This window comes from Dipodomys spectabilis, unplaced genomic scaffold (genome assembly GCF_019054845.1).
Source record: "Dipodomys spectabilis isolate Male_0828 unplaced genomic scaffold, ASM1905484v1 ptg000024l, whole genome shotgun sequence".
NCBI classification, from domain to species: Eukaryota; Metazoa; Chordata; class Mammalia; order Rodentia; family Heteromyidae; genus Dipodomys; species Dipodomys spectabilis.
Window position 1 is genome coordinate 15825954 of NW_024870701.1, and position 19047 is coordinate 15845000.

The 19047-nt window shown below is 41.8% G+C and overlaps 1 protein-coding gene across 4 annotated transcripts in view; it reads left to right on the forward strand.

The window, feature by feature from the left end:
• Fhod3 (formin homology 2 domain containing 3) overlaps window positions 1-19047 on the forward strand; it is a 431422-nt gene that overhangs the window by 142562 nt on the left and 269813 nt on the right. The gene's annotated exons all lie outside the window — the stretch shown is intronic.

The window sequence follows — 19047 nt, forward strand, 5'->3', positions numbered from 1 at the left end:
ATCCAATGGAGGACACATGACTTTCATAAAGAAAATTCTTTTTAATTTCAAGTAACTAACTTACTAATAAGTTTTGGGGATGGTTTGCTTTGCAGAATTGGGGTCCTGCCTGTCTATTGTGTCAGATCAGAAGGCTGCCAGGGAGGAAGGTGTGATGTCATGGAAAGAGTTTCACACCACGAGTTGGAAGGCCTCTGTTAGAGTCCAGGATCTGTCACAATTATTGTGATCCTGAGCCAGTCCCTCTAAAGCTTGAGAACTTCATTTTTTTTCAGTAAAATCAAGTTGGACAAGAAGGTCTTAAAGATTCTCTTCAGAACTTACATATCTACTACAGAATAATGTACAGAAATGAAAATAGTTGTGGTAATGTAAGGATGATCTCTATGCAATCTTGTGGCTGCTTTCTCAGTTTTTTTCTTAAAAAATTAAGGGCTGCCTTAATTTTTTTAGGCCCTGGCCCCTGTGTCCAGTTGGATTGCTCACTGGCCAGGTGCTACAGAGGAATGGCATACACTTCTTGTGGCTTTACTGGAGTTAGTATGAGTGCAAGAAAGTAGAGTTCACTCAGCTACTTTCTTTTAGTTCCTTTTTCTTGGACAAAAGATAGCCAAAAATAATTTATATTGAATTACTTTTTTATATTCAACAAGACTTTAATATATGGAGGAAAATGATTGAAGAGATGATATTGATCTAGATAATGTTGTTTTCATAAACTGACATATATTTGTACAACTACTTAAATAAGCTAAATTAAAATCCAGAAAGACCATATAAAATATTTGTGTAGATTGTGACATTTCTCACTTCATCTTTAAATTATCTACTTCTCACTTTAATTCTTCAGAGTTCCTGTATATATCTCAAAAGATGTTCACGTATGAAGAGAAATAAGGTTACCCCTATTTACAATATTTTTGCTCTCCCAATCACTGCTTCACTTAGTATGCCTTAGTCATTTGGCACATACTACAAATAAGTTAATCTCACAAATAATAGATAGGATTATTTGTTTCCACACACCATTATCAGCAGAGTATATTACTGAGCTTCTAAGAACTCTCCACATAAGAGTTAAAAGTGGTGTTTTCTTACAGCTTCCATTTGAATTTCTCTCACTATAACAGCTGTTGACCATCTTCTCATATATTTAAGAGCCATTTCTATATCATGTGGGTAATGTGAAATATTTATTACATTGAATTACTTTATGCTAAGCTGCTAATCCTAGATGATTCTTAGTACTTTAAAGACAGCTACAAACAATCTGCCTTCCTATTCTACATTGACCCATTAAAACTTTCATTTGCGGAGGCTGGGAAGATGGCTCAGTGGTAGAGCACTTGCCTTGCATGCATGAGGCTATGGGTTCGATTCCTCAGCACCACATAATCAAAAGGAAAAAGAGCTGGAAGTGGCGCTAGCCTTGAGCTGAAGAGCTGAGGGACAGCACCCAGGCTCAGAGTTCAGGCCCCAGGACTGGACCCCCCAAAAAACAAAACAAACCAACAAAAAAACTCTCTCATTTGCATGGTTTCTAAATTCTTAAAATATATTGAACACTTTGTTCATGGGAATTTTTATTTCCAAATATTAACCGCAAGATAAAATTTTAAGTAGATGTGGGTGCCAGTGGCTCACACCTATAATTGTAGTTACTGCAGAGGCTGAGATTAGAAGATCTTGATTTAAAGCCAGCCCAAGAAACTATTATCTCTGATTAACCAGAGAAAAAAATCTGGATCTGGAGTCCTGGCTGAAATAGTAGAGTGTTAGCTGTAATTAAAAATTTCAGTAAGCTGGGCACTGGTGGCTTATGCCTGTAATCCTATCTACTCAGGAGGCTGAGATCTGAGGATCCCGGTTCAAAGCCAGCCTGGGCAGGAAAAGTCCGTAAGACTCTTATCTCCAATAAACCACCAGAAAAATGGAAGTGGCGCTGTGGCTCAGGTGGTAGAGCACTTGTTTTGAGCTGAAGAGCACCCAGGCCCAGAGTTCAAGCTCCATGTACACACACACACACACACACACACACACACACACAGAGCTGAGTGAGAGCCTTGAGGGTCATAAGTTCAACCCTAGAACTGGCACCAAAAATATTTTGTTTAGTACAATGCAAAGTAGGCAATTATCTTTCATTGAATAGTTAGAACTGAATAGGAATTCCTTCTTTGCCATAGACTGGCAAGCTGTGGCAGGCATTTGACACATGTGCCAATTTATTTACAGAAGATATAAATGTTCTCAGTGTTTTCTTGGAGTTTTTAAGCTTAGGAAATCCTGGAAATTTGAGAAAGTAAAATTGAATCATTTCTTGACAATGTTTCATAGATGGATAGATTAACAATACAATTATTGCCCTTAAAGGAATATTTTTCTTATTTGCATCCATTTTTACTAACAAAATGCTGTGAGACAAAATTCACTTATAAAATGAGTGCTTAATCTAATAATAAAAAACCATAATTCATGAAAATGTTCTCCTTCCATGATGGAGCAGGTGTTTTTTTTGTTTGTTTTTCTGCAGTGAAAGTCAATAGGAGAAAGCAAACAGCTTTAGACCTGTTTGTTCAGAAGTGTTTCATACTTCCAATAACCAGCACTCAACATGGACTCATCTGTGGCCAGGTTGATAATTCTCTTGGGAAGCATGCCACTGCACTTGAGTTTTCAGGTGATTGTGTCAATATTGACGTGTCAAAGAAATGAATGGTGTGCCTCTCTGATAAAAGATATCTGGGGAAAGGATTAGCAAAGGCCAAGTCAGTTAGAGCATTGAACATTCCTTTCATTAATAACGTTTGGATGGTTCCTAAGGACATTTCACTTTTAAATGTCTTCTAGAAAATGCTTCTTGTAATTGGACATGTGCAGTGAGGGTGGGCTCTGGTGCTTTTGTGAACTTTGTGTGTGCTGTGCTAGTAGTAATTTGGTAGAGCCTGGACCCCAGCACCCAGGAGGCTTAGGCCAAGGATTGGTGGGCTCCATTGGAGTGAGTCAGGTCTAGCCAAGGAAAGTTGGGTCAAGGAGATAAAAATTCCATCCACGGAACTTATGAGACATTACATTTCTTTTCCTTTGGTGACTGCCAGTGTGATAACTTGCAGGAATGGAAAGGATCTGTGTGTAAGTAGGCAAAGAGAGGGAATGCTGGGGACAAAGATCTGGAAAGAGACCTGCATGGGTACCCAGGAGGAGCCAGAGAGAGGAAGGAAGGGAGAGGAGGAGGAAGAGATGGAGACAAGAACACCCATCTTCCATGTATATCTCCTCTGCTCCTTCCTTCTTAAATATCACAAGGCCCAAATATACACAGAGATCACTGTCTTTTCATCTATCTGCCTCTTGTAGAGGCCAACTACCATGGGATGTTTAAAACTTTTTAAGTAAAAGTAAACTTGGAATACAAAAAGTAGTGGTTTGGTTTTAGAAAAAAAATAGATGAATTTCAGAACTTTGGAAAACAAAGCAATGATTTTCTAGCAGCCTTCTTGGGACCACAGGTCAAAGGTGGCCCAAATGAGGCCTGCACAGACCAAGGATGAGGCCTTAGACTGGACTTGCCTCTGGGGCACACTAGGGTAAGGGCCAGGAGTTATCACAGAAGGCTGAGAAATACTTCAATCGATTGTTCATTGCTTTGTCCCTCACACTGTCACAAAGTGGTAACATGGGAGAAGGGTTGGCAGATGACCCCCAGATAGTTTGAGGTCATTGAACTTCCATGAGAGATTGATCATATATTTTATCTCATGGGTCAGCATCAATTGAATACTACTGGGTTAAAATGATCTGAGACCTTGTCTGAGTTTGTGGGCACAATTAGTAGGACTGAAATAATGAGATAATGAGAAAGAGATGGCTCTTACCATTCTCTGATCTAAATCTTTCTAAGTCACAGGAAGCTTAGATTTATTTTTCCTTCCACTCTTCTGCTTCATAGCTACATTTCACCTACTCAGATGAGGTCTGAGATTGGATCTGATATTATTTCTAAAGCATAAAATTAAAGCAAACTCTCAATTGAAGTAGGTGGTTTGGTCACTAGCTTTTGACAGTCCAGCTTCCTTACCCACTTATATGCTGTTTTTTCCCCTTCCCTGTTCTCCTTCCCAACCCCAATATATACAAATCCTGAGTTTTCTGGAGATATGAGTATGAGTGAACTCTCCTTCAGAAAGGCACCCACAGCCGAGCCCTGGCTGGGTGAGTTCCTTCCATTTATTTGTCCCAGAGATGAGATCTCAGGCTTCACTGAAAATGGGTAAATTTGCCTTCAAGTCTCAGATGAACTCTTGGTTGATTTTCCCAGACCTGACCACTTCTGCTGACTAGTGAGACTCTATAGCTCTATAGAGCAGGCAGAGAACATTTGTGTTCCTTGGGAGTGGCCCTTAAGAAATAAGATGCAATCATCCTATCTTTTGTTGTTGTTGTAGTTGGTTATGGGGCTTGAACTCTGGGCCTGAACGCTGTCCTTGAGCTCTTCAGCTCAAGTTGAGGGCTCTACCACTTGAGCCACAGCACACTTCCACCTTTCTGGTGGTTAATCAGAGATAAGAGTCACCCAATTAAGAATTGGGCTAAATCTTCATTAAATGGAGCTGGCAAATTTGGTTAACTACTTGTGGAAAACTAAAGCTAAATCCTTATATATTACCCTGCACCAGAATGAACTCCAAGTGGATCAAAGACCTCGGAGTCAAAGCAGACACTCTGAAAACATTACAGGATGGAATAGAAGAAACCCTAGGTCTCCTTGGCTCAGGCTGAAATTTTTTTTTTTAATTTAATTTAATTTTATTTGTGAACATACTGTACAGAGGAGTTACAGTTACATGGGCAGGATAATGCGTACATTTCTTACCAAGCATTGCAGCCTCCTCCTTTGTTTACCCTTCACATCCCTTCCCAGCCTCCCCCCTCCCCCCCTAATCCCAATCCTTCTCCTTCCCCCCCCCCCCCAACGTTGTAAAGCTGGTTTTGGACATGACAACTTGTACTTCTCATTGTTGCAACAGGTCCACCTGTATCCTTAAACAACTGGTTTTTCCCCATCTCCTCCACAAGTTATACTGACATCAAATATAGTGAAAGCAGGGGTTATACTGTGGGGGAGGGACATACAAAGCAACAAAGAGATAATCCTATAAATGTGTTAGAAACACATGCATGAAAGAAAAAAAAACATTAAAATACACATCTAAGGGTTCATTTTCCTGACATCACATTATCTGACCTTTTCCGCTTGACTCATACATATACTAGATATTACAAATAAGGGAAACCATGGGACCTACGTTTCTTTGGGCCTGGCTTACTTCACTTAATATAATTTTTTCCAAGTTTTTCCATTTCCTAACAAATGGGGCAATGTCATTCTTTCTGATGGAGGCATAGAATTCCATTGTGTATATATACCACATTTTCTTGATCCATTCATCTACTGAGGGGCACCTGGGTTGGTTCCATATCTTAGCTATGGTAAATAATGCTGCAATAAACATAGTTGTGCTGGTAGCTTTAGTGTGGTCTTGTTTGTAAACATTAGGGTAAATGCCCAAAAGTGGGATTGCTGGGTCATAGGGGAGCTCTATGTGAAGTCTTTTGAGGAACCTCCATACTGCTTTCCAAAGTGGTTGAACAAGTTTACATTCCCACCAACAATGAAGTAAGGTTCCTTTCTGTCCACATCCCCTCCAGCATCTGTTGTTGTTAGAGTTCTTGATTTTTGCCATTCTAACTGGAGTGAGGTGATATCTCAATGTTGTTTTGATTTGCATTTCTTTTATGGCTAGGGATGTTGAACATTTCTTCATGTGTCTATTGGCCATCCTTCTTTCTTCTTCAGAGAAGTTTCTCTTTAAGTCTTTCGCCCATTTATTTATTGGGCAGTTGTTTCTTTGAGGATTTGTTGTTGGGGGGTTTAATTTTTTGAGTTCCAAGTATATTTTAGATATGAGACCCTTGTCCGTTGTATGGCTAGTAAAGATCTTCTCCCAATCCGTGGGCTTTCTATTGATCTTGCTAGCTATGTCATTTGCCCTGTAGAAGCTCTGCAACCTTATGCAATCCCATTTGTCCAACCTTTCTTTGATTTGTTGTGTTTCCGGGTCTCTATTCAGAAAATTTTGGCCTGAGCCAAGGAGACCTAGGGTTTCTCCTATTCCATCCTGTAATGTTTTCAGAGTGTCTGCCTTGAGTTCAAGGTCTTTGATCCATTTGGAGTTGATTCTGGTGCAGGGTGATATATATCAGGCCGAAATTTTTTGAATAGAGACCCAGAAACACAACAAATCAAAGAAAGGTTGGACAAGTGGGATTGCATGAAATTGCAGGGCTTCTGCATGGCAAAGGACATAGCTAGCCAGATCAATAGAAAGCCCATGGATTGGGAGAAGATCTTCACTAGCCATACAACAGACAAGGGTCTCATATCTAAAATATACCTGGAACTCAAAAAATTAAATCCCCCAACAACAATCTTCAAAGAAACAACTGCCCCATAAATAAGTGGGCTAAAGACTTAAAGAGAAACTTCTCTGAAGAGGAAAGAAGGATGGCCAATACACACATGAAGAAATGCTCAACCTCCCTAGCCATAAAAGAAATGCAAATCAAAACAACATTGATTTACCACCTCACCCCAGTTAGAATGGCTATAATCAAGAACTCTAATAACAACAGATGCTGGAGGGGATGTGGACAGAAGGGAACCTTACTACATTATTGTGGGAGTGTAAACTTGTTCAACCACTTTGGAAAGCAGTATGGAGATTCCTCAAAAGACTCCACATAGAGCTCCCCTATGACCCAGCAATCCCACTTTTGGGCATTTACCCAAATGTTCACAAACAAGACCACACTAAAGCTACCAGCACAACTATGTTTATTGCAGCATTATTTACCATAGCTAAGATATGGAACCAACCCAGATGCCCCTCAGTAGATGAATGGATCAAGAAAATGTGGTCTATATACACAATGGAATTCTATGCCTCCATCAGAAAGAATGACATTGCCCCATTTGTTAGGAAATGGAAAGACTTAGAAAAAATTACATTAAGTGAAGTAAGCCAGGCCCAAAGAAACATAGGTCCCATGGTTTCCCTTATTTGCAATAACTAGTATATGTCTGAGTCAAGCAGAAAATGTCAGATAAGTTGATGTTAGGGAAATGAACCCTAAGATATGTACTCAAATGTTTTTTTTTCTTTCATGTGATTGTTTCTAACACATTTATAAGATGATTTCTTTGTTGCTTAGTATGTCCCTCCCCACAGTATAACCCCTGCTCTCACTGTATTTGATGGCAGTATAATTTGTGGAGGGGAAGGGAAAAAACAAATCGTTTAAATAGGGATACAGGTGGACCCATTGCAACAATGAGATGTACAAGTTGTTATGTTGAAAACGAACTTTACAACTTTGGTGGGGGGGGAGAAGAATTGGGTGGGGGGCTGGGGGGAGGATGGGAAGGGATGAGAAGAGGAAACAAAGGAGGAGGCTACAATGCTTGATAAGAAATGTACTCATTATCCTGCCCATGTAATTGTAACCCCTCTCTACAGTATTTTCACAATTTTTAAAAAAAAGAATTGGGCTAAAGACTTAGAGACTTCTCGAAAAAGAAAAGAAGCATGGCCAGTAGACACATGAAGAAATGCTTAACTTCTCTAGCCATAAAAGAAATGTAAATCAAAACAACATTGAGATTCCATCTCAGCCCAGTTAGAATGGCAATAATAAAGAAATCTAATAACAACAGATGCTGGAGGGGATGTGGCCAAAAGGGAACCCTACTGCATTGTTGGTGGGAGTGTAAGTATGAAGGCTCTCCAAATGGCTACACATAGAGCTCCCCTATGACCCAGCAATCCCACTTTTAGGCATTTACCCAAACGATCACAAACAAGGCTATACTAAAACTACCAGGACAACTGTGTTTATTGCAGCATTATTCACCATAGCTAAGATAGGTAACCAACCCAGATGCCCCTCAGTAGGCAAATGGATCAAGCATACATACATACAATGGAATTCTATGCCTCCATCAGAAAGAATGACACCACCCCATTTGTTAGGAAATGCGAAGACTTAGAAATAATTATACTAAGTGAAGTAAGCCAGGCCCAAAGAAACATAGGTTCCATAGTTTCCTGTATCTGCAATAACTAGTATATGTCTAGGACAAGCAGAAGAGGTCAAAAGCTGATGCTAAGCAAAATGAACCTCAAGATAGGGACACAAGAGATTTTTATCTTTCTTACTGTTCTTTTAAATGTACTTATAATGTACTATATGATTTTTTTCGTTTCTTTGTATGTTCTCCCCCCCATGGTTCTATACCATTTTCACTCTATTTGCTTCCGGTGTCCTGCATCTTGTAAATACATTTTCCTAATTTGGGGAGGGGAAGGGAAATAACAAAATGCTGAAATAAGGATACAGGATGACCCATTGTAACAATGAGATGTACAAGACACTATGTTGAAAATGAACATGACAACTTTTGGCAGGGAGGGAGGAGTTGGGGAGGTGGGAAGGAAAGGGCTTGCAGGGGAAAAACAAAGGAGGGGTAACAATGCTCAGGTAACTGTAGCCCCTCTGTACAGTAACCTTACAATAAAAAAATACGTATATTAAAAAAAGAGTCTCACAGACTTTCCTGTCTGGGCTGGCTTTGAATGGTGATCCTTAGATCTCAGTCTCCTGAGTAGCTAGGGTTACAGGTCTGAGCTACCGGAGCCTGGCTCTTGACTGTCTTTTTTATCCTGAGAGATTGGTGAATTCTCTGGCTTCCAGTCCTCTATAATCCTGACAACTTGTGGCACCCTGCAGCCTTCTTTTGTTTTTTAAGTAGTTAGAAAGTCATTGTGTTCAGAATTCTATGCATAAGTGAAGCTTGGAAACAAACATTTTTATCATCACAGATTTTCTTTGTGACTATTTGTTAAGAATTTTATTCCTGCTGTTTTACTGGAGGTCTTGGAAACTTCAACAACATAATATTCTGTATCATTTACCTTGGGAGAAAAAGTGAAATTCTAGAAGAAAAAGAAAATTCAGGAAAGGGAGGCACCTTTTAATGGGGGAGACTTTATAAACACTGCCACTTGTATGTGTGTCCGTCCTGGGGCTTGAACTCAGGGCCTGGGTGCTGTCCCTGAGCTCTTCGTGCTCAAGATTAGCACTCTGCCACTTGAACCACAGCTTCACTTTGGGTTTTGGTGGTTAATTGGATGTAAGAGAGTATCATGGACTTCACTTTCTTGGGCTGGCTTTGAACCGTAATCCTCAGATCTTAGTTTCTTGAGCAGCTAGGATTTACAAGTGTGAGCCACTAGCACCTGGATGACACTGTTATTTTTGTTTAAAGGATAACAAACAATACAACCTACATATGAATTGAAATGCCCTTTTCTGGGAACCATATGTTTCAGAAATATCCACCTACACAAGTCAGAGAGCTGTCTCCACTCCTTGACAGTCCCAAGCAGCTCTCTGGTTGAGGACATCTCTCTTCCCTTCAGGGAAGAGGTTCAAGGCTGGTTCTAGCTTGATGTCACTTCCAGGGAGAAGCCAAAAGATGGGGGTTTCAAGGACAGAGATAGCCCAGTAGTCTGGAGGGAAGCATTCATGTGGCAAGGCACCCACACCTGCATGACTCATGGAAATAGAGAAACTAATTTTAAAAAAATCCAAATACCAACAAACGTAGATAACCTGTAGTCTGAAGGTAGAGAGCAGGTCTGTCCCACCGCAGGATAATTGCCCACTCCTCACCCCTGCTCCTATACCCTTCCCCTCTCATTCTTCAGGGATTTCTGTGGAACACTTCTTGGGCATAGGTAGGGAATCAACAAAAGGAGAAACACTGAAGTTCTGACTTTGAAGGCTGACTTTTTGGAAGCCATGTATTTTCTCCATGGAGTCCCAGTGTGGCTGGATTGACTCTGATGACCCTGCCACCTTAAATGACTGCACTGCTGAAGTTACATGGATTGTGGGCACCTTTCCCCTAGTTTGGATCACACCAGCCGGGAGGTGCAGACACGGAGTGAGGAGGACAGCGTCATTAGGGAGAAATGTTGGTGCTAAGAATAGCCAGCTACATACAGTGATAAGGGCCCAGCTGGTCAGGGATGTCAGTTGGGGACCTGGAAGGTGGAGGTGGTATGGAAGACAGAGTGATAAGATAAAGATACCAACTACAACCCAGGAATGCACAGCTGGGGCTTTAGAGATGGGCCCTGAGAGCTCTCTGTGGGTAAGTGGCAGGGAATGCTGGAGTCCCTCCTGGCTGTATCCTGTGGATGTGAGCAGATGGAAAGAATCAGCTCCAATCTGAACAGAGTATGGACTTTCAGAGTGGGCAGGAGTTTAGTAATTCTACCATGTGCCATCACCTAGCTCTTACTACTATATAGGGAGAGAAGTTTGTGACTCAGACATGTGAAGGGACCACCTGGAGGTTGGTGGCAGTTTTGTTCAATATCAGCATTTCTGGCTCCTCTGGCATGCTGAGACCACCCCTCCCCGGTCCAAAGTGGCTGCCATCTTGCTATCTTTGTCCCACTCCTGGGGCCCTTATTGAGGGCTGGCATTAGTAATCTACCATTTACATTGACCCCATCTGGGACAGCAGGACCAGGAGCTAGAACAGACCAGGCCTGAGCCTCATGCAGACATTTATGTATGTTTCCCAATTGGGCTAAGTGCTAGGAGGGAACTGAATAACCCAGGCTTTGGGTTTTTCTTATGTTAGGACATTGGCATTGCTGTACTTGGGAGGGGGGAGGTTGCCTTTCAAATTATGACCATTTTCATGCTTGTTGAAGCATAGGATGAAATTTTCTTTTACACACACATGCCCTGCCCTGCACATCTTATCCTCCATCCCAGTGCCCAGCCCAGCATCAGAGTAAGCAGACATTGATTCTCACGGTGTTAGATGATTACTTCTTATTCCTTCTTTGGGAAGCCCAAGGAGTCACTTCTCCATGGCTAGGTTTTGTGAATTTCAGGTGCAGATTAAGGGGTATGTACAAACATAACTCAGAGATCACTAGACCTAGTTTATGACAGGAACATGGGAACTCTTGTCCTTCCTGTTGATCGCATACACAGGCTGGCTCAGTTTACCACAGGCTAACACATACCTTGTCCGTTAACAAGAGCACATTGAGGACATGTGCACCAGACTGTTCCCTAAGCCCCAGAAAGCAACCCTTTTGTACTTGGCTATCAGGCCACCAAGAGGCAGCTGATGTGGGCACAAAAATAACTTGGCAGGCATGTGAGGCTTGACAAGGGTTTGCAAGGCCTCATCGCCTTTAGTTGGATCTTAATGTAAAACCAGTTGGTCCTCTGACCAGGATTTAAGGGCATTCAAGTTGTTCCGAAGTTGTGGGCTTCCTCAAGCCCTCAGGGAAGTTGGTGGAGGGTTAAAGAGGGTCTGTGGGGGAAACTCCAGTGCTCTGTGGCTAAGCCAGAATAAGCATATGATTATTTCCACAAATCAAGCCATTTTCATGCATATTTCCCCTTGTGTCCTGATCTATGTAATTATGGAATGCATATGTGTGGGAAGGGAGGTTTTGGAAAACTAGTTCCCATTCTTTGTCAAGAGCCTGAAAAGCTTAGGGAACTGGTTCATGAGGAAGTGCTACAGTGGAGGGCTGGCAGGAATTTCAGAAGGTAGGAGAAGATGCATGCCCAGGGCAGGGGCCTGGCCTGTGTCACTTTGCCCTTAGGAGCCTGGCAAAGGTCAAAGAAATGCCCAGGTGAACAACGGATTGGTGTGAATGTGGCTGTACATATTCTGTTCAAGTCAGGACATCTGGAATGGATTCCTCTTCTGCCACTGAGCAACTCTTTCTCACTGCTGTCTCCTTGATGCCAAAGAGGTACACATTAATAGAGATGCTCAGTAAATGTTATGATATAAATGGGCATCCTACCATTTCCCTGGCCTCAGTTTCCTCAGGTGCATTGGGGGAGGAGCAAAATGAGCTCAGACATGGTCAAGAAATGTGGTCCATGTCTGTTGAAGACAATTGTCTTTAGGGATAATGGATCTTTGTGGAAAGGATTCTGGAAGCGTAACAAAGGTCAGATGTAGACCATGGTGAACAAGCAATAGGTGTGAACATGAATTTGTTGCGGAGATGGACTAGAGAGGTAAAGGGTATACTTAAGGATCTTCCCAGAGGGACTTCTTAAAGTCCTTGTGCTCACTAAAATTTACATAGTTTTATGATTATGTAACACATAGAAAACATGATGATTCTTTTTGGCAGTACTAGAGTTTGGACTCAGGGTCTTGTACTTGTGAGGAAAGCACTCTCCTACTTAAGCCACATCCCCAACCCTTTTTGCTTTAGTTATTTTTTTCAGATAGGGTCTTGTGCAGCTTGCCCAGAGCTGGTCTCACACAGAGCATGATCTTTCTACCTTTTTTTTTTTTTTTTGGTCAGTCATGGGGCTTGAACTCTGGGCCTGGGCACTGTCCCTCAGCTCTTTGGCTCAAGGCTAGTGCTCTACCACTTGAGCCACAGTACCACTTCTGGTTTTCTGAGTGATTTATTGGAGATAAGAGTCTCACAGTCTTTCCTGCCCGGGCTGTCTTTGAACTGAGATCCTCAGATCTCAGCTTCCTGAGTAGCTAGGATTATAGGCCTGAGCCACCGGCACCCAGCTGATCTTTCTACTTTTGCCTCTTGCTTAGTTGGGATTGTAGGCATGATCCTGAGGTAAGGTTTGACATCTTTTTTGTTGTTGTTTTGTTTCTTGCTGTTCCTCAGGGTTGCCTTAAACCTTTATTCTCCTATCTTTATTGGCCAAATAACTTAGAGAATTTTAAATGTCATGGTGATCTGTATAGATACTGAGTCCATCCAGGGTTTTTTACCTGTTCCCAGGTAAGTAAAATAAAACAAGCCACTCTGTCTATGGAGACATAAAGCAAAGTTATTCAGGGTTCAGCTTAGCTCTATAATGTCAGGCCATTTTAGTGACCTCTGGGCATTGATTTCCTCATCAGTAGGAGGGGATAAGAGGACCTGGGCCATGGAATTGGAAATGAAATCAGAGGTTGGGTGGGGAGCCGGGGGGAGGGGGGGAGGATGGGAAGGGATGGGAAGGGGAAACAAAGGAGGAGGCTATAATGCTTGATAAGAAATGTACTCATTATCTTGCCTATGTAATTATAACCCCTCTGTACAGTATTTTCACAATAAAAAAAAAGAGTCTGGAAGATAGCAACCTGGTATGTAGTTTGGCACCTTGGCCTTGGACCTATGGCACCTGCCCAGCTGAGCAGGGAAGCGACACCTGTGTAGGTGGTTGGCTTTACATTTGAGGGCTTTCAGTCCTGACTCATCATGCCTCAAAGTATTTCCTCATGGCTCAGGTATTGAGACTGAGTTGACACTATGAATGCATTCCTGCCACAAAACGGAAGGAAGAGGTATCCACCTGTGCATGAGAGAGAATTCAGGAAGATGAAGATGCTTGCTGCTCATGGTACTCTGCCAGGCCCAGGAGGTGGAGGAGCATATCCACATGCCATGTGGATGCTGTTCCAAGTGTCACTAGGTGGTGACAGCTGTGTTCGTTTTCCCCTAGTATACCACTTTCTCCAAGATCCCAAACCCCAGCTCCTATACCTGAGCTGGCTGGCATCCTGCTCACTATGTGCTCTCCCTCCTCCTCAGGGCTTGGAGGTTGTTAGCCATATAAATCATTTCTTCTGTTTTCCTTAGTCATCCAGTATTCTCAGCAGCTGATTATCAACCAGCTTCCTCAGGCTCCTCCTTAGCTCTGGGCTTACTTAGCACAAAGAGCAGCCATGCAGTTAGGCTCAGAACAATGATTCAGCACTTCTTCCAGCAAAGACTCCTTTTGTCCACAGTGCTGACTTTGGAACGTTCCTGTTGAGGTTTTGGTGTAGAAAATTAGAATCACCAGGGCAAGGATAGCAAGAGAGAATTTCCCCGTGGGAAAATGGCCGTGTTTGAAGGTGGTCGGTTTATTGCTGCTCCCACAATCGCTTGCTGAATATCCACAGTGTGCGTGATGTTTTCTTTGCAGCACATGGGAAGGTTTTTTTGTTCTAGGGACACAGCTTCCAGAGTGCAATTTTGTTTCCATCTCAGGGACTTTTACATAAACAAGATGATGTGAGTAATGATTTTCATAGCTTTTGTGGGCAGTAACCAAATACCTGAGAAAGACTCCAACCCAGGTGGGGAACCAACCAGTGGCTGTTTCTAATCATTTCAGAACCCAGGATTCCCAAAAGTCAGCCAACTCTGGCTGAGAGGATAAAGTCTTCAATCTCAGATAATGAATGTTGTTTGAAAAAAAAAAGTAAGTTTCTAGCCAAAAATGAAGAGTGCTAATGGCAAATTCCCTTTCTCTATAGTACATACTTGGTCCTAATCTTCAATGCATGGCATTTCTATCCGAGTTGCAACTTTTAACGAACTTTCAAGCATGAATTAGTATTGATAGTGTTTTTGGCTAATGTATCTGAAGGCTTCATGTGAGGAGAGCTGTTGTAATATCCTTCCAGTCCGTGTCTGGAAGGTTACTGTGTCATCATCCATCTTAAAAATTTTTTGGGCTGTGTGTGTATATACTTGGGTTTTTTTGTTCATGGCTGGTGGTCTACTACTTGAGTCACACCCCCACTTCCAGCTGTTTGCTAGTTTATTAGAGATAAGAGTCTTCTTGGACTTTCCTGCACAGTGTGACTTTATTCTGAGATCCTCATCTGAGCTTCCTGAATAGCTAGGATTACAAGCATAAGCCACCAGCACCTGGTGGTCGTTCATCTTTTATAAAAGAAGACAATTAATTTGTGTCAGAATTTTTAAAAAGACAGCTGTATTGGGATACATTTAATATTTTTAAGTATCATCCCCAAATGTGGTATATATACACATGGAATTCTATGCCTCCATCAGAAAGAATGACATCGCCCCATTTGTTAGGAAATGGAAAGACTTGGAAAAAATTATATTAAGTGAAGTAAGCCAGGCCCAAAGAAACATAGGTCCCATGGTTTCCCTTATTCATAATAATTAGTATATGTCTGAGATAAGCAGAAATAGTCAGATAAGATGAGGTTAAGGGAAATGAACCCCAAGATAGGGGTATTTAAAAGGTACCATGTGATTTTTTTGTTGCTTTGTATGTCCCTCCCCCTGGTATAACCCCTGTTTTCACTGTATTTGATGTGGGTCTAATTTGGGGAGGGGAAGGGAAAAAGCAAAATGTTTAAATAGGGATACAGATTGACCCATTGCAACAATGAGATGTACAAGACACTATGTTGAAAAACGAACTTTACAATTTAGGTGGGGGTGGAGGGGTGTAGTTGAGGAGGGAAGGATGGGATGGTAGGGGAAAACAGAGGAGGAGGCAACAATGCTGGATAAGAAATGTACTCATTACCTCGCTTGTGTGATTGTAACCCCTTTGTACAGTATTTTCACAATAAAAAAACTTACTTTAAAAAAAGTATCATCCCCAAATTGTGAAGCTATTGCTAGAATCTGATTCTAATATTTCTATCACCACTTCAGAAAACCACATATTCATTAGCAGTCACGCCTTATTCCCTATCTTTTCTCTAGTTCTGTGTAGCCACTGATCTGCTTTCTGTCTGTGTTAATCAGTTTTCCACCACCGTGATGAAACCAGCCTAAGAGGGGAAAGACATATTTAGGCTCGGAGATTCCAGCCCATGGTCAGTTGGCTACATTGTAATGTTGAGCCTTTAGCAAGGCAGAGCATCATGTCAGGGAGCACATGGTAAAATCAAGCTGCTTACCTCATGCTGACCAGAGAGGAAGAGTCAGGGACCCAGTATCACCTTCAGGGGTAGGCCCCCTTGACCTAACTTTCTCTCAAATGGCTCCACCTCTTAAGGACTCCCTCTCTTCCCAATAGTGCCACAGGCTAGTGGGCCAAGTCTTTAGCAGATGTTACTTTGGGAGGAGCCGTTTAACATACAAGCATAATACTGTCTGCATTTGGACAATTCTTATAAATACAATCATCATAGTCTCTCATGACAGGCTGCTTATCCCTTAACCTACTATTTTTGAGCTTCATCCTTTTAAACATTTTCTGAATGATACTACATCACATGCACATACTGTATTTAATTTATCCTTTCAGTTGATAGACATTTACATTGTTAACCATATTTTGCCTCTTATGAGCAATACAGTTAGGAACATTGTGTAGACATAAAAAACGAGAACAGGAATGACTTTGATATCTGCATGGGCTCATCACTGAGACAGCATCTACTCCAAAGAAAGGGAGAATTTAATAATAGTCCTTAGAAGCAGTCAAATGCAAACATTTCAAATTCTGACAGGCAGGACACAAGCTAGTGGGATGGAATGAGGGACTGCAATCTGGACTACTCAGAAGTATGGCCCTGCAGCACTGCGTGGTTCTCCTGTCACTTACTTGTGGAAGAAGCTCTCCTGAGTCCCACAGCTATGCCTAGAACCCTGACTTCCCATTTTCTAGTCTGAGTTTTTAAAAAATTTCTTCCTATCCCTTCTAACCATGTTCAGAATGCATTGTTGCTCTAGGAGGTATTAATAATGACCTCTTCTGCATCCACACATGAGATATTGCAAGACAAGTTTCCTGTCTATGTTGAGTCTAGGGAAGATCTGGAACTGAAGAGAAACTGTGTTCCATCATCTGAAATTTAGAAAAGAGCAGTTTCTTTTAATATCTAGGCACCCATCAAAGGTCATGGAGATTCCTTAGGAACTTTTGGGGTTTGGGGGTGAGCTTGGAACAGAGGAACAACTGTGCTCTAGAGCTTCTCAACCTCGTCCCCTCTTCCCAGGAACACTGTTCCTCTGTTTTGTATCATGAGTTCAGTCTCCAAACAAGAGACATACTAATGATGATGTGGAGGAATAGGTTAAGATTTGGTCATTAATGTTATCTATGTTGATTTTTGGCAATTAATGCCAATTTGTGTCTTATCTCAGCTGTGGTTTGGCCCTTATTCTTCCCCAATTTAGCTTAGCTTTTAGGGTGGAAAGCAAACTGGAACTAAGGTGCTAAGCTCTCAGCTTCCAGGCTGTTGTATGCTCAGAGCCTGATAGACCTTGGGCTTGGTAGCCTGAGGGCCTTGTGTTCGAAGGCAAGGACTCTTGCCACTTGAACTATGCCCCCAGTGCCAGGAATTGTGAATTCTAACAGGAAGACCTTGCCATCAGAATAAAAACCAATAAAGCAATTTCTGAGGAATTTTTTGTAACATCAATATTATTCACATTGCTTGGTTTAAAAGTACACGTGAGTCTATTCATTAAAAAAAACCCCAAGAGGAATATATCTGCAGGGGTAGGATTACAGGAGACTTCATATGTAGTTATATAATTCTGGTATTTATTATGTAAATTGCAGTGCTTTTCCACAGTGGGAATACAAATTATGTTTGTAATTAGAGAACAGATACAAATTAAGGAAATAATAATGGCCTAGGGAATTATATCTAAACCTATATACTGCAAAAAAGGTTAGTACATTTTATTAGGTTTGTTAGGAAAGAAAACTGATTTCATTGTTATTATTATTAATTAGGCATAGAAAGAGGTTACAATTCCATATGTCAAGTTATGCATACAATGCTTTTGGTCAATGTCACTTCTTTGTTCTCCACCATTTTCCCCCTCCATCCCTCCCACAAGTTACATAGTTGGTTTTTTTACATAGTGTACATTGAATACAATGCACTTCAGCAGCTGGACACCAGCGACTCATGCCTGTAATCCTAGCTACCTGGGAGACTGAGATTGTGAGGATAACAGTTCCAGACTAGGTATACATATGATTCACATGATATCCGTGGGTATACACATGATATCCCTTCTCAATTCCTAGCTGGATGCAGTGGCACACATCTGTTACCCTAGCTATTTGGAGATGGAGATTGGGAAGATTGTAATTCCAGGCCAACCTGGTAAGAAAAATGTAAGACTTCATCTGAACTGGGGGGTGGGGATGTGCCTGTCATTCCAGCCAGGATGGAAAGTAAAAAATAGGGTTGTGGTCCAGGCTTGTACTTGGGAAGGAAGCAAAACTGTATCTCAAAAATAACCAGTGCAAGAAAGGGCTTGAGGTGTGTGGCTCAGTTAATAGACTGACTGCTTAGAAAAACGAGAGACCCTGAGTTCAAACCCTAATACTACAAAAAAATCTGTTTACTAATATTGTTAGTCATAGTGCAGAGTGTTCCTGAGGAGATTGAGGGGCTCTGGTCATGAAGGTTGTCTCCACATACACAAGTGCAAGGTTCTGCTAATTGCCACAGCCTACTCCACTGTATACTGCTCATTCGGGATGTCTCTAGACATTGGCCTTGAGAGACCAACTCCTTTACCCCAGGGTATGATGGGTGAAGGTATCAAGTAGACAGGAAAGAATCTCTGTCTCAAGCCATTGAGATCTCTGTTGGTTTCAGTGGTCTGAAACTGGCTTTGCAAGGGCCCTGTGGGCTCTGACCAGGACAGGAAGATGGCAGTGCGGGGTGAGCTGGGACACTGGGGATAGCTACCCCAAAGGATCTCCTTTCCACATGCCTGAGACTTGTGCGTGCCAAATTCTCCTCTCTTTGGCCCACTGGAACCAGGAGGGGCTGTAGGATGTGTGGTTCTCATTATGTTGAAGTCAGCTCTTAACCAGTATGAGTGGCTGAATCTTCCTGATCAAAGGCAGTCATTTCATGTCGATTAGCCACTTCAAAGCAAGTTGTGGGGAAAATTAGGAATTGGGAAGCAAATTGAATTATACATCAAAGGAAAACAATCGCTTGACCTTTCTTCCTTCCAAGATCTGCTGTTCTTAGTGTAAAGATCCAGCCTGGATATAGTAGATTCAGTGTTGGGGGGAGGAGGTCAATTAAAGTGGAAGAGTCCTTAAGCTCTTTCTTTATCCAGCTGCATTTTGGGAGCTGCCAGCCTATGTGGGAAGCGTGGGGGAAGGGTTTTGCCA